This window comes from Hyperolius riggenbachi, chromosome 7 (genome assembly GCF_040937935.1).
Source record: "Hyperolius riggenbachi isolate aHypRig1 chromosome 7, aHypRig1.pri, whole genome shotgun sequence".
In the NCBI taxonomy this organism is placed as follows: domain Eukaryota; kingdom Metazoa; phylum Chordata; class Amphibia; order Anura; family Hyperoliidae; genus Hyperolius; species Hyperolius riggenbachi.
The window spans coordinates 288,150,215-288,165,437 of NC_090652.1; the positions used below are offsets into that span (position 1 = coordinate 288,150,215).

Genomic DNA, 15,223 nt, shown 5'->3' on the forward strand with positions numbered 1-15,223 from the left:
TAAGCAACAAAACCCATTTAGATGGGGGAGAAAGAGAGAGAGAGAGAGAGAGCAGTATATTACTCCCATTTACTGCATCATTGACCCCTTATATGCCACTTGAGCTTGAAATAATTTACAATCACTGACTGCCTACTTCTGCTCAGCACTAGATCCAGTATTTTTGCTACTTTAGGGGGGGGGGGGGGGGGGGGGAAATACAATATTCTTAAAGTGAATGGGAACCGCATTTAAAAAAATGAGACAGATACTTACCCAAGGAGAGGGAAGGCTCTGGGTCCTATAGAGCCTTCCGGCTCCTCTCCTGGTCCCCTGGTTCCAGTGCTGGCTCGTCCGGTAGCAGTATTTGACTAAATTAGTCAAATACTGCTTTACCCGGCCGAAGGAGGCTTCAGAAGTCTTCAGAGAGCCCGAGTGCTCCTGAAGAAGGACGGCCCTGTACTGCACCTGCGCAAGCACGCTCTCTTGCACGCTCACGGCTGTGCAGTATGGAGCTGCACGTCTTCGGGAGGACACGGCTCCCGAAGACTTCCAAATACCCTTTCGGTGGGGGATTGAAATGGGGGGGAACCAGCACAGGCTAGAGAGCACCGAGAGAGGAGACGGAAGGCTCTATACGACCCAGAGCCTTCCCTCTCCTTAGGTAAGTATTTGATTCATTTTTTTTAAAATGCGGTTCCCATTCACTTTAAGGCGTGTACACACGCTGTATTTTTACAAACCCACGGGGTGGTCGTTCTAACGTCAGTTGCACGTGTGTACAGGCTGTTGGCAGACTGATAAGACTTTTGACTGATAGGCTCTGCGGATCAGTCAAAAACGTATCAGTCTGCCGACAGCTTGTACTCACGTGCTATTGTCGGCAGAACGACCGCCCTTCGGGAGGGTCTGACGGACCCGTCGTTTGTAAAAATATGGCATGTGTACGCCCTTTTAAAGGGAACCTGAAGTGATAGGGATATGCCATATTTATTTCCTTTTAAACAATACCAGTTGCCTGGCAGTCCTTCTGATCATTCCAGCATCAGTTCTGTCTCAATCACACACCTGAAACAAGCTTGCAGCTAATCCTGTCAGATTTGCATCAGAAACATCCGATCTGCATGCTTGTCTAGGATCTGAGGCAAAAAGTATTGGAGGCAGAAGATCAGCAGAGCAGCCAGGCAACTGGCATTGTTTAAAATAAATATGGCAGCTTACACATCCCTCTTATGCTTGGTGTACTTTTAAGCCAAAGTTTAGGTACAGTGTTTCTCTATGCATGTAGCAAAACATTATTTTAAAGTGGACCTGAACTCAGAACTTCCTCTTTGCTCTAAAAGATAAACAACAGCATAATAAACTTCACAGAAAAACATGTATTTGTTACAGCTAATACAGATCCTACAATACATCTGCAGTGTCTATTTCCTGCTTCCGTGGAAGGAGACATAGCGTTAACACAATAATAATAATAATAATAATAACATCCTGTGTGTACAAATTAGCTGCTCTGCGGAGGTGCCCAAATTACCCCTCAATGTCGATATTTCTGCAGGCACCTGTGGTAGCGCCTAAACTTCCGGTGCTAGCGGGTGCCCTAATTGCACGCTTCACTCCTATATATCTCTCTTTTTGCTCCAGATATTCCGATACCTCTGACAGTGTCACGAAAGTATCAGGCAAGCCGCAGGAAGCTGTTGTGCTATCGCTGGAAGGGCAGAGGCCAGAAGCACCTTCAGGAAACTTGTGCCACGCCCGCTACTTCTGAACTATAAGTTTCATCGTGTGCTGCTAACCACAGATAATTTTTTGTCATTATCACAAGAGTGGTAATGAATGGAAGAGTGCCCATAATTAAACAATTACCTCAATTTCAACTAGAATTAATTACATTTTATCGTTTTATAATTAATTTATAGCAATTTGCATTTTAATTAAATGTCTGTGTTACAATGTAATAAGCAAGAACTCTGCAAATATTGAAAATTGGTTCTCCTTCAAAATGTAAGAGTAATGAGCTGTCATTAGTGGCGGTGGAGAGGCTGTTGGGTTTTTACAGAATGCCGAATTAAATACACTGCCATCAAAATACGTTTCTTGTTTAAAGAGGAACTGTAACCAAGGATTGAAATCATCCCAATTAGTAGCTGATATCCCTTTCCCATAAGAAATCTTTGCCTTTTCTCAAACAGATCATCAGGGGATCTATATGACTGATATTGTGGTCAAACCCCTCCCACAGTGTGATGTCAAGACCATGGTGCTGACAGTTTCCTGTCTGTGAACCATGTTGCATTGTGGAAAATAACAGCTGTTTCCAACTGCCAAGCAACCAGTATCTCCCTCTGTGCATACTGTATGTATATCTATAAAAAAACAACCTTTTGGCCTAGTTAGTGGGTGTGGTTATAGATAATGGGATTGCTGCTGTCTGTTTTTTTTCATGTCTGTCAGTAGTAAAGATGACTGTGGATTAAACAACATAAACAAATTACATGGCGAATATCAATCATTTCTTGATCTCTCTTCTATTTTTTAACTTCTCACTTTGCAACGTATCGATTTATTTTTTTCCCCCTTTTTCGCTTAAAGGAATACTTAACCACTTCCCGACCGCCTAACGCACAGAGGCGGCCGGGAAGTGGAGCCCTTAAGGACCGGCTCACCCACAGAGGCGGCGGTCCATTTAAGGGCATGGGCGGAGCGATCGCGTCATCCGTGACGCGATCCTCCGCCGGCGCCTGTCACCGCTCGCTCGCCGCAACATCCCGCCGGCTATACGGAAGCGCCGGCGAGATGTTAACCCCGCGATCGCCGCATACAAAGTGTATAATACACTTTGTAATGTTTACAAAGTGTATTATACAGGCTGCCTCCTGCCCTGGTGATCCCAGTGTCCGAGGGACCACCAGGGCAGGCTGCTGCCACCCTAGTCTGCACCCAAGCACACTGATTTCTCCCCCCCCTGCCCCAGATCGCCCACAGCACCCATCAGACCCCCCCCTGCCCACCCCCCAGACCCCTGTTTGCACCCAATCACCCCCCTAATCACCCATCAATCACTCCCTGTCACTATCTGTCAACGCTATTTTTTTTTTATCCCCCCCCCTGCTCCCTGCCCCCTCCTGATCACCCCCCACCCCTCAGATTCTCCCCAGACCCCCCCCCCCAGACCACCCCCCCTGTTTACTGTATGCATCTATCCCCCTGATCACCTGTCAATCACCTGTCAATCACCCGTCAATCACCCGTCAATCACCCCCTGTCACTGCCACCCATCAATCAGCCCCTAACCTGCCCCTTGCGGGCAATCTGATCACCCCCACACACCAATAGATCGCCCACAGATCCGACATCAGATCACCTCCCAAATCCATTGTTTACATCTATTCTCTCCTCTAAACACCCACTAATTACCCATCAATCACCCATCAATCACCCCCTATCACCACCTGTCACTGTTACCTATCAGATCAGACCCTAATCTGCCCCTTGCGGGCACCCAATCACCCGCCTACACGCTCAGATTGCCCTCAGACCCCCCCTTATCAATTCGCCAGTGCATTAATTACATCTGTTCTTCCCTGTAATAACCCACTGATCACCTGTCAATCACCTGCCAATCACCTATCACCCATCAATCACCCCCTGTCACCCCCTGTCACTGCCACCCATCAATCAGCCCCTAACCTGCCCCTTGCGGGCAATCTGATCACCCACCCACACCATTAGATCGCCCGCAAACCCGCCGTCAGATTACCTCCCAAATGTATCGTTTACATCTGTTATCTTCTCTAAACACCCACTAATTACCCATCAATCACCCATCAATCACCCCCTATCACCACCTGTCACTGTTACCCATCAGATCAGACCCTAATCTGCCCCTTGCGGGCACCCAATCGCCCGCCTACACGCTCAGATTGCCCTCAGACCCCCCCTTATCAATTCGCCAGTGCAATATTTACATCTGTCCTTCCCTGTAATAACCCACTGATCACCTGTCAATCACCTGCCAATCACCTATCACCCATCAATCACCCCCTGTCACTGCCACCCAACAATCAGCCCCTAACCTGCCCCTTGCGGGCAAACTGATCACCCACCCACACCAATAGATCGCCCGCAGATCCGACATCAGATCACCACCCAAGCGCAGTGTTTCCATCTATTCTCTCCTCTAAACACCCACTAATTACCCATCAATCACCCATCAATCACCCCCTATCACCACCTGTCACTGTTACCCATCAGATCAGACCCTAATCTGCCCCTTGCGGGCACCCAATCGCCCGCCTACACGCTCAGATTGCCCTCAGACCCCCCCTTATCAATTCGCCAGTGCAATATTTACATCTGTTCTCCCCTGTAATAACCCACTGATTACCTGTCAATCACCTATCAATCACCCATCAATCACCCCCTGTCACTGCCACCCATCAATCACCCCCTGTCACTGCCACCCATCAATCACCCGCTGTCACTGCCACCCATCAATCAGCCCCTAACCTGCCCCTTGCGGGCAAACTGATCACCCACCCACACCAATAGATCGCCCGCAGATCCGACATCAGATCACCACCCAAGCGCAGTGTTTCCATCTATTCTCTACCCTAAACACCCACTAATTACCCATCAATCACCCCCTGTCACTGCTACCTATCAGATTAGACCCTTATCTGCCCCTAGGGCACTCAATCACCCGCCCACACCCTCAGAATGCCCTCAGACCCCAGCCCTGATCACCTCGCCAGTGCATTGCTTGCATCTATTCCCCCCTCTAATCACACCTTGAGACACCCATCAATCACCCCCTGTCACCCCCTAGCACACCTACCCATCAGATCAGGCCCCAATTTGCCCCGTGTGGGCTCCTGATCACTCGGCCAAACCCTCAGACCCCCTTCCGATCACCTCCCCAGTGCATTGATTGCATCTATTTTCCCCTCTAACCACCCCCTGAGACACCCATCAATCACCTCCTGTCACCCCCCTAGCACTCCTATCCATCAGATCAGGCCCAATACAACCTGTCATCTAAAAGGCCACCCTGCTTATGACCGGTTCCACAAAATTCGCCCCCTCATAGACCACCTGTCATCAAAATTTGCAGATGCTTATACCCCTGAACAGTCATTTTGAGACATTTGGTTTCCAGACTACTCACGGTTTTGGGCCTGTAAAATGCCAGGGCGGTATAGGAACCCCACAAGTGACCCCATTTTAGAAAAAAAAGACACCCCAAGGTATTCTGTTAGGTGTATGACGAGTTCATAGAAGATTTTATTTTTTGTCAAAAGTTAGCGGAAATTAATTTTTATTGGTTTTTTTTTCACAAAGTGTCATTTTTCACTAACTTGTGACAAAAAATAAAATCTTCTATGAACTCGCCATACACCTAACGGAATACCTTGGGGTGTCTTCTTTCTAAAATGGGGTCACTTGTGGGGTTCCTATACTGCCCTGGCATTTTAGGGGCCCTAAACCGCGAGGAGTAGTCTAGAAAACAAATGCTTCAAAATGACCTGTGAATAGGACGTTGGGCCCCTTAGCGCACCTAGGCTGCAAAAAAGTGTCACACATGTGGTACCGCCGTACTCAGGAAAAGTAGTATAATGTGTTTTGGGGTGTATTTTTACACATACCCATGCTGGGTGGGAGAAATTTCTATGTAAATGGACAATTGTGTGTAAAAAAATCAAACAATTGTCATTTACAGAGATATTTCTCCCACTTAGCATGGGTATGTGTAAAAATACACCCCAAAATGCATTATACTACTTCTCCTGAGTACAGCGGTACCACATGTGTGGCACTTTTTTACACCCTAAGTACGCTAAGGGGCCCAAAGTCCAATGAGTACCTTTAGGATTTCACAGGTCATTTTGCGACATTTGGTTTCAAGACTACTCCTCACGGTTTAGGGCCCCTAAAATGCCAGGGCAGTATAGGAACCCCACAAATGACCCCATTTTAGAAAGAAGACACCCCAAGGTATTCCGTTAGGAGTATGGTGAGTTCATAGAAGTTTTTATTTTTTGTCACAAGTTAGCGGAAAATGACACTTTGTGAAAAAAAAACTATTAAAATCAATTTCCGCTAACTTGTGACAAAAAAATAAAAACTTCTATGAACTCACCATACTCCTAACGGAATACCTTGGGGTGTCTTCTTTCTAAAATGGGGTCATTAGTGGGGTTCCTATACTGCCCTGGCATTTTAGGGGCCCTAAACCGTGAGGAGTAGTCTTGAAACAAAAATGACCTGTGAAATCCTAAAGGTACTCATTGGACTTTATGCCCCTTAGTGCAGTTAGGGTGCAAAAAAGTGCCACACATGTGGTATCGCCGTACTCGGGAGAAGTAGTACAATGTGTTTTGGGGTGTATTTTTACACATACCCATGCTGGGTGGGAGAAATACCTCTGTAAATGACAATCTTTTGATTTTTTTACACACAATTGTCCATTTACAGAAGTATTTCTCCCACCCAGCATGGGTATGTGTAAAAATACACCTCAAAACACATTGTACTACTTCTCCCGAGTATGGCGATACCACATGTGTGGCACTTTTTTGCACCCTAACTGCGCTAAAGGGCCCAAAGTCCAATGAGTACCTTTAGGATTTCACAGGTCATTTTGAGAAATTTCGTTTCAAGACTACTCCTCACGGTTTAGGGCCCCTAAAATGCCAGGGCAGTATAGGAACCCCACAAATGACCCCATTTTAGAAAGAAGACACTCCAAGGTATTCCGTTAGGAGTATGGTGAGTTCATAGAAGATTTTATTTTTTGTCAAAAGTTAGCGGAAATTGATTTTAATTGTGTTTTTTCACAAAGTGTCATTTTCCGCTAACTTGTGACAAAAAATAAAATCTTCTATGAACTCGCCATACTACTAACGGAATACCTTGGGGTGTCTTCTTTCTAAAATGGGGTCATTTGTGGGGTTCCTATACTGCCCTGGCATTTTAGGGGCCCTAAACCATGAGGAGTAGTCTTGAAACGAAATTTCTCAAAATGACCTGTGAAATCCTAAAGGTACTCATTGGACTTTGGGCCCTTTAGCGCAGTTAGGGTGCAAAAAAGTGCCACACATGTGGTATCGCCGTACTCAGGAGAAGTAGTATAATGTGTTTTGTGGTGTATTTTTACACATACCCATGCTGAGTGGGAGAAATATCTCTGTAAATGGACAATTGTGTGTAAAAAAAATTAACAAATTGTCATTTACAGAGATATTTCTCCCACCCAGCATGGGTATGTGTAAAAATACACCCCAAAACACATTATACTACTTCTCCTGAGTACGGCAATACCACATGTGTGGCACTTTTTTGCAGCCTAACTGCGCTAAGGGGTCCAAAGTCCAATGAGCACCTTTAGGCTTTACAGGGGTGCTTACAATTTAGCACCCCCCTAAATGTCAGGACAGTAAACACACCCCACAAATGATCCCATTTTGGAAAGTAGACCCTTCAAGGTATTCAGAGAGGGGCATGGTGAGTCCGTGGCAGATTTCATTTTTTTTTGTCGCAAGTTAGAAGAAATGGAAACTTTTTTTTTTTTTCCTCACAAAGTGTCATTTTCCGCTTACTTGTGACAAAAAATAATATCTTCTATGAACTCACTATGCCTCTCAGTGAATACTTTGGGATGTCTTCTTTCCAAAATGGGGTCATTTGGGGGGTATTTATACTATCCTGGAATTCTAGCCCCTCATGAAACATGACAGGGGGTCAGAAAAGTCAGAGATGCTTGAAAATGGGAAAATTCACTTTTTGCACCATAGTTTGTAAACGCTATAACTTTTACCCAAACCAATAAATATACACTGAATGGGTTTTTTTTTTATCAAAAACATGTTTGTCCACATTTTTCGCGCTGCATGTATACAGAAATTTTACTTTATTTGAAAAATGTCAGCACAGAAAGTTAAAAAAAATCATTTTTTTGCCAAAATTCATGTCTTTTTTGATGAATATAATAAAAAGTAAAAATCGCAGGAGCAATCAAATAGCCCCAAAAGAAAGCTGTATTAGTGACAAGAAAAGGAGCCAAAATTCATTTAGGTGGTAGGTTGTATGAGCGAGCAATAAACCGTGAAAGCTGCAGTGGTCTGAATGGAAAAAAAGTGGCCGGTCCTTAAGGGGTAGAAAGCCCTAGGTCCTCAAGTGGTTAAGCCAAAAAAAAAAATGATATTTACTCACCCGGGGCATCCCTCAGCCCCCTGAAGCTGGATGGTGCCCTCGCAGCCCCGCTCCGATCGTCCTGTCCCCGCCGGCGGCTACTTCCGGGTTCGGCGACAGCCACCGACAGGCTGGGAACGCGGCTGATTCTCCGCGTTCCCAGCCGCTATATCACCCTATATGCTGCTATATATATATGCTATAGCAGCATAGAGGGCACCATCCAGCTTCAGGGGGCTGAGGGATGCCCCGGGTGAGTAAATATCATTTTTTTTTTTTTTGGCTTAAGTATTCCTTTAAGTTCCTGTTTAAAGAGATCTCACATAAAGGATCTGAAAAACAAAAGTTTGCTTTCTTACAACAGAAAGTATTTGCGATAATTCAGGTTGGAGTGAGCTTGAGATGTCTCCCAGAGCAACACTGCTGAATATATGCAAATTAACCATTCTACCCTTAGAAGCTAAACACACCTCCAGAACCGCTGGAATGCAATGATGTGTCAGCTTGTTAATATTACAGAGCCATAATAATCCAACATGCATACAGACTGTTTCGGATTGGTTGATTCACATCAGTGCATGGCATGGATTAATGTGGCTATATGGAGTGGTCACAGGAAAACAGGGCACCGACAGCTAGTGGACCAAAAAGGCCATTCACTCCCATAATAAATATTGTTTAATGGGCGCCGAACAGGAAAAAAGGGCGCCAGAGATTATTAACGTTTTACAAATGGCGACCGGAGATTTTTAATGTTTTATAACTGTGCTTGTGATGATTTAAGTTTAGAAAATGCGCCCGTGACGAATAACGTTTATAAAAATACTAAACATATTTATTGTATTTAACTAAAACATTATTTAAAATGTTATCCCTTACTGTTGTAAAACATTATTATTCACAAAATAAAGCGATCAGTACGTAACGTAAATTTGCAATATATTTTTTACAGTCACTATTTGTAAAACATTATTATCCACATAATAAAGCGATCAGTAAGGGTGGTGGTTAGGTTTAGGCACCACCAGGGGGGTGGTTAGGGTTAGGCACCACCAGGGGGGTGGTTAGGGTTAGGCACCACCAGGGGGGTCTTAAGGTTAGGCACCACCAGGGGGCTCTAGGAGTTAGGGATAGGTACAGGGAGGATTCTGTGTGAGAGTACAGTTAGGTATAGTTACAGTACAATATACACCACCAGGGGTGTGGTTAGGGTTAGGCACCACCAGGGGGGTGGTTAGGGTTAGGCACCACCAGGGGGGTGGTTAGGGTTAAGCACCACCAGGGAGGTGATTAGGGTTAGGCACCACCAGGGGGGTCTTAGGGTTAGGCACCACCAGGGGGGTCTTAGGGTTAGGCACCACCAGGGTCGTCTTAGGGTTAGGGATAGGTACAGGGAGGGTTCTGTGTGAAAGTAGGATTAAGTTTAGTTTTAGTAAAATTTTAGTAATACTTACTAATGTTTTACAGCACTTATTACGAACGTAGTTATATTTATATCATCATTATAAACAAAATTGTCAGATTTTATTATAAAAAGAAACGATAAATGAAGGTTATTCACAATAATATACAATTATAACGATTAAATATATATTATCGTTTTTTTAACAAACGTAGTTATAAGTTTCACTTTTGAAACAGGGAAGATTAACGTTTTCACAATTGGCGATTTCATACACATTATTTAATGATTTATACATTTGTAAAACATTATTTGTAAACGAAATACAACACAATATTTTTATAAACGGTATTACCGCTTATCGTTTACACCCCGCGCCCTTTTTTCCCGACACCCTTTTTTATGTATGCCTATGGAGTAGGACTTGAAACACCCAGAGATACAGATTGCCCAGCAAGCTCATGGTGAAATAGAACTCCTAGGAGTGTGTAAGGGGCTGCAATGGAAGCTACAATGGACAATTGTAGCGCCTTACACACTCCAATAAGTTCTGGTTCACCATGAGCTTGCAACATAAAGGATCTGAAATAACCTAGATATATGTTGCACAATTTTCCCAATGTTTATCCTGCCTGGAATGGTTGTCCTGCCCACATCAGATTAGGTTTTCTTTATAGTTTTGTATTTGGTTTCAACCCCTTTATATCAGATGACATTTAATACCTCGTGGCCAAAATACATTTTGGAATGTTTTCTTTGTTTTAGTTTTGAGAAAAGACAAGGCAAATTTTTGTTTTAGACGTTTTCATAAAGCAGGATTGTCAGCCATAAAATCAAATTCCAATTACCCACTGCACTGTTTATTACACAGCCTGCAACCCGACCCTGCATTGCAAGCACTCCAATCTATTCAGAAATGTTTCTGCTGTAATAAATCTTATCTCAGTCAGCCTGGCTCCATTGGGTACATTGCCAACAGGAAGGCAGTTTGTCATCACACCTCCCACATTCCTGCTCCTCACTGATTGGCTGAGGGCAGATCAGTGAGCTGCTGAAATACAATCTATGCTGTGCTCACATGTGTTTACAAAGCAAGCTAAATAGGACAGCGCAGTTTCTAGAAGAAAAAAAAAATAGTAAGGGGGGAAATTATATCAGAATTGGCTTCAGTCAGAGGGAATAAAAATGGAAAATTCTAGGAACAGTTTTCTCTTTATTTACTATATTAAACTCACTGAAAATGAAAAATGTAAGTAGAACAAGTATTTATCTACTTATATATGCCATTTGTTTTCCTGGTAGTATGTCTGTCCCTGCTGCTTTAACCTTTTTCGGACTGCGCTAGTTGAAATCTATGATGTGTTTGTGGCCACTTATTTCTGACAGGACATAGATTTCAACATAGCAGCCGCGCATTGTTACTGCTCCCACCAATTGTGCCGCTCTACCCCACCACATCTCACTCACCCTGCCACCAATCTGTGAGACGATCAGGAGCCGTTTTCATTGGCTCCTGACCATGTGATCACTGTGAGCCAATCCCATTGACTTACACTGATGACATAGTCAGGAGCCAAGGAAAGCGGCTCTTGACTGGCTCATAGTGACAGCAGACCTCAGGGGACTGCAGCCATGGGTGAGCAGCGTGACCGGTGAGAGCAGCAGGTCTGTGTGGCGATTCATCACTAAGTCACATTTTGTGGTACCAGCAGTCTCTGGTCCTTAAAGAGGAACTCCAGGGAAAATAATGTAATAAAAAAGTGCTTCATTTTTACAATAATTATGTATAAATGATTTAGTCAGTGTTTGCCCATTGTAAAACCTTTTAAATCCCTGATTTACATTCTGACATTTATTACATGGTGACATTTTTACTGCTGGCAGGTGATGTAGCTGCTGCTTGCTGTTTTGACAGTTGGAAACAGCTGTAAACAGCTATTTCCCACAATGCAACAAGGTTCACAGACAGGAAACTGCCAGGAGTACCACGGTCCTCAGAGTTTCTTGTGGGAGGGGTTTCACCACAATATCAGTCCTACAGCGCCCCCTGATGGTCTGTTTGTGAAAAGTAATAGATTTCTCATGTGGAAGGTGGTATCAGCTACTGATTGGGATAAAGTTTAATTTTTGATCGGAGTTTCTTTTTAAGGGGCGAGAAAATGCTGGTATTGAAATGGTTAAAATAAGTGTTTTGATTTATTTTTATTATAAAGGAAAAATATGTCCAAAAAATTGACAAAGAAACATCTACTACTTCTATTTCTCTATAAAATAACAATATTACATATTGTCTCAATGCAGATTTAAACAAATTCTTCTCTTTCTATTTCTCCATATTTCTAGGATACTAAACATGTTTGTGCTCTGCATAATAAGGGTTATTTATCGTAGTGAGTACATATTTTTCCTACTTCAGTGTTTACAATTTGAAAAAAAAATGTTACAGGCCAGTAAACATGCTCACTGCAAACTGGCAGACACTGGCGCACCTATCTAAAAATGGTTCTAATTATTAATATCTCTCTTTTTTTTTGGGGGGGGGGGGGGGGGGGGGGAGGTGTAATGGACTGGATAGAAACCTGTTTAGAAACAGAAGACAAACACAAGAAATCTGTATTGATATTTTAGAAAAGCAATATGGCTATAGATGCACAGACATGTCATGTCAACGATAAATATGGGAACTTACAGAAAATTGCTTATTTTTTTTACAATACCCCATGTAAAATATTACATTTATCCCAGGAAGCAACATCTTTACTGTCGGCAAGTTGATACACTCTGGAATGTTTGTTTGCTGTTCTGTTGCAAAGTAAGCAGAAACAACACCTGGTCTCCCAGAGTGCACTGGGGGGAGAAGGCTGCATGACATCACTGGAAGGGCGGGGTTACATACCAATATACAGCAATACATACTGTAGCTATAGGAAGTATTTCTGATACTGCAACCAGGATAATTTATGTAAAATTGGGTATCCTGAATAATTTAGTACATTCTACTAAATGTCATTGTGGTGCCTGTTTGATGGCTAATTGGTTGGATAATTGTAGCGTGATATAAGAAAAATACACAGAACAGACATTTAAATGCTTGCTGACAAAATTACTGTATAACTCATCAAGATCAGTGTTGCTCTCCACGGCCTCATGATCACGGATTAACTGTTTTTCCAAATTCGTGAACGCCTCTCGATCACGGATTCAGCTCCGAATGCACCCGTGATCGTGATTCAAATCCGGCTCGTGATCATGGATTTAGCCGTGATTATTACCTGAAAACCTGCCGACCTTAGTGGTTAATAGCAAAGCCTCATTACATGCTAGAGACACCAAATTTGCAGGATATGTTAAGTAAACCAGTGGGAACAAAACTTTTCAAAAATACTTTATAGTTTTTGAGAAAATCGATTTTAAAGTTTCAAAGGACATTTAAATGCGGTAAATGACAGTTGAAGAGAACTCGAGGTGTGTTTAAAGAATGTTATCTGCATACAGAGGCTGGATCTGCCTATACAACCCAGCCTCTGTTGCTATCCCAAACCCCCCTAAGGTCCCCCTGCACTCTGCAATCCCTCATAAATCACAGCCATGCTGTGAGGCTGTGTTTACATCTGTAGTGTCAGTCTCAGCTGCTCCCCCGCCTCCTGCATAGCTCCGGTCCCTGCCCCCGTCCCTTCCCTCCAATCAGCAGGGAGGGAAGGGATGCAGGCGGGGACTGGAGTTCTGCAGGAGGCGGGGAGAGCAGCAGACTGACACTATAGAGATAAACACAGCCAGCTCTGACAAGCTGTTTGTCAGCAGTGTGGCTGTGATTTATGAGGGATTACAGAGTGCAGGGGGACCTTAGGGGGGTTTGGGATAGCAACAGAGGCTGGGCTGTATAGGCAAATCCAGCCTCTGTATGCAAATAATATTCTTCAAATCCACCTCGGGTTCTCTTTAATGTGTTAACCACATTTACATGTATACTTTTTTCTTTTGAAACTTCCTTTGAAATTTGAAAATTAATTTTCTCAAAAACTATAAGGTCTGTTTGAAAAAAATGTTTTCCCTCCTGTCCCCACTATTCTTCTTAACATATCTGGCAAATTTGGTGTTTCTAGCAAGTAAGGGGGGTTTTGCTATTAACTGCTAAAGTCGGTGGGTTTTGGTGGGTTTTAAATCACAAATACTTTTTTCATTTGAAAATTTATAATCGATTTTCTCAAAAACTAAAAGTTCTTTTTGAAATGTTTTTTTTTACGTTGCAGCCACGCCTCACCTTTATAATCCATGCAATTTTGGTGATTGTAGCATATATGGGAGCTTTGCTATTAACGTTAAAGTCAAATCACGTTCGTATTCGTAATCATGGATTCTACATGCAATCACGAGTCGAATTCGGAATTCCTTTTAAAATCCAGATCACAATCAGGGCGTATACGGATTTCTATACTGCCGTGGCCGGATTTACTCGAATTCGTGATCGGGGTTTCCGAGCAACACTAATTAGGATTGCAAAATGGGCACCCATGATATATGTTTATACTAGTCATTGAGCCCATTACATCTTCCACCGGAGAGGCAGAGCTGTGCACATTTTATTCCCAGCAAAGTTGCACATCCACAACCACCACAATGCATGCTGGGAGATGTAGTCAGTGAAAGCGGAAATGGAAATGTACTCACATCCAGGGACTACATCTCCCAGCAAGCATTTCAGCAGCCGCACTACTTCACTGGGAACTTCAACATGCGGCACAGCTGCGGCCTCTGGCAGATCCCATATGGATGGGGGGCTAGAGTTGCAACACCCGTTTGGTAAGTAATGAGGCGTACCCCCAACTTCCTCACCCCCCATGACACAGTCTGTAACAAACATCCCTGAAATGGAACCTTAACTGAACGGGGGTAAAGAGTTTCACTTACCTGGGGCTATTGCCCGCCCCCTGCAGCAGTCCTGTGCCCTCGGAGCCGCTCTGGAATCCTCCGGTCCCCCGCTGTGACTTAGTTTCGTTTTTGACGACTCACCAGTCGGCCGGCCGCCATGCGTATTATTGGACGCATTCCCTACTGCAATTACCGCTGTTGCGGACCGCAACGTGTACAAAAATTGCTGCATACAAAACGCGTTGACGCATTCCGCATGTGTAGATATGTGGCAACGCGTATCTTTGTACACATTGCGGTCCACAACAGCGCTAATTGCAGTAGGAAATGCGTCCAATAATACACATGGCGGCCGGCCGACTGGTGAGTCGTCAAAAACAAAACTAAGTGACAGTGGGGGACCGGAGGATTCCAGAGCGGCTCCGAGGGCACAGGACTGCTGCAGGGGGCTGGTAATAGCCCCAGGTAAGTGAAACTCTTTACCCCCCCCCCCCATTCAGTTAAGGTTCCCTTTAAGGGAGAACTGTAGTGAGAGTTATATGGAGGCTGCCATATTTATATCCGTTTAAACACTACCAGTTGCTTGGCTGTCCTGCTAATCTATTTGGCTGAAGTAGTGGCTGAATCACACCAGAAACAAGCATGCAGCTAATCTTGTCATAGCTGTCAAAATTGTTAGAAAAACCCGATCTGCTGCATGCTTGTTCAGGGTCTATGGCTGAAAGTATTAGAAGCAGAGGATTAGCAGGACAGCCAGGCAACTGATATTGGTTAAATGGA

The 15,223-nt window shown here is 43.9% G+C and overlaps 1 protein-coding gene across 3 annotated transcripts in view; it reads right to left on the reverse strand.

Moving 5' to 3' along the window:
• Nucleotides 1-15,223, reverse strand: part of THSD7B (thrombospondin type 1 domain containing 7B) — a 733,248-nt gene that overhangs the window by 84,912 nt on the left and 633,113 nt on the right. The gene's annotated exons all lie outside the window — the stretch shown is intronic.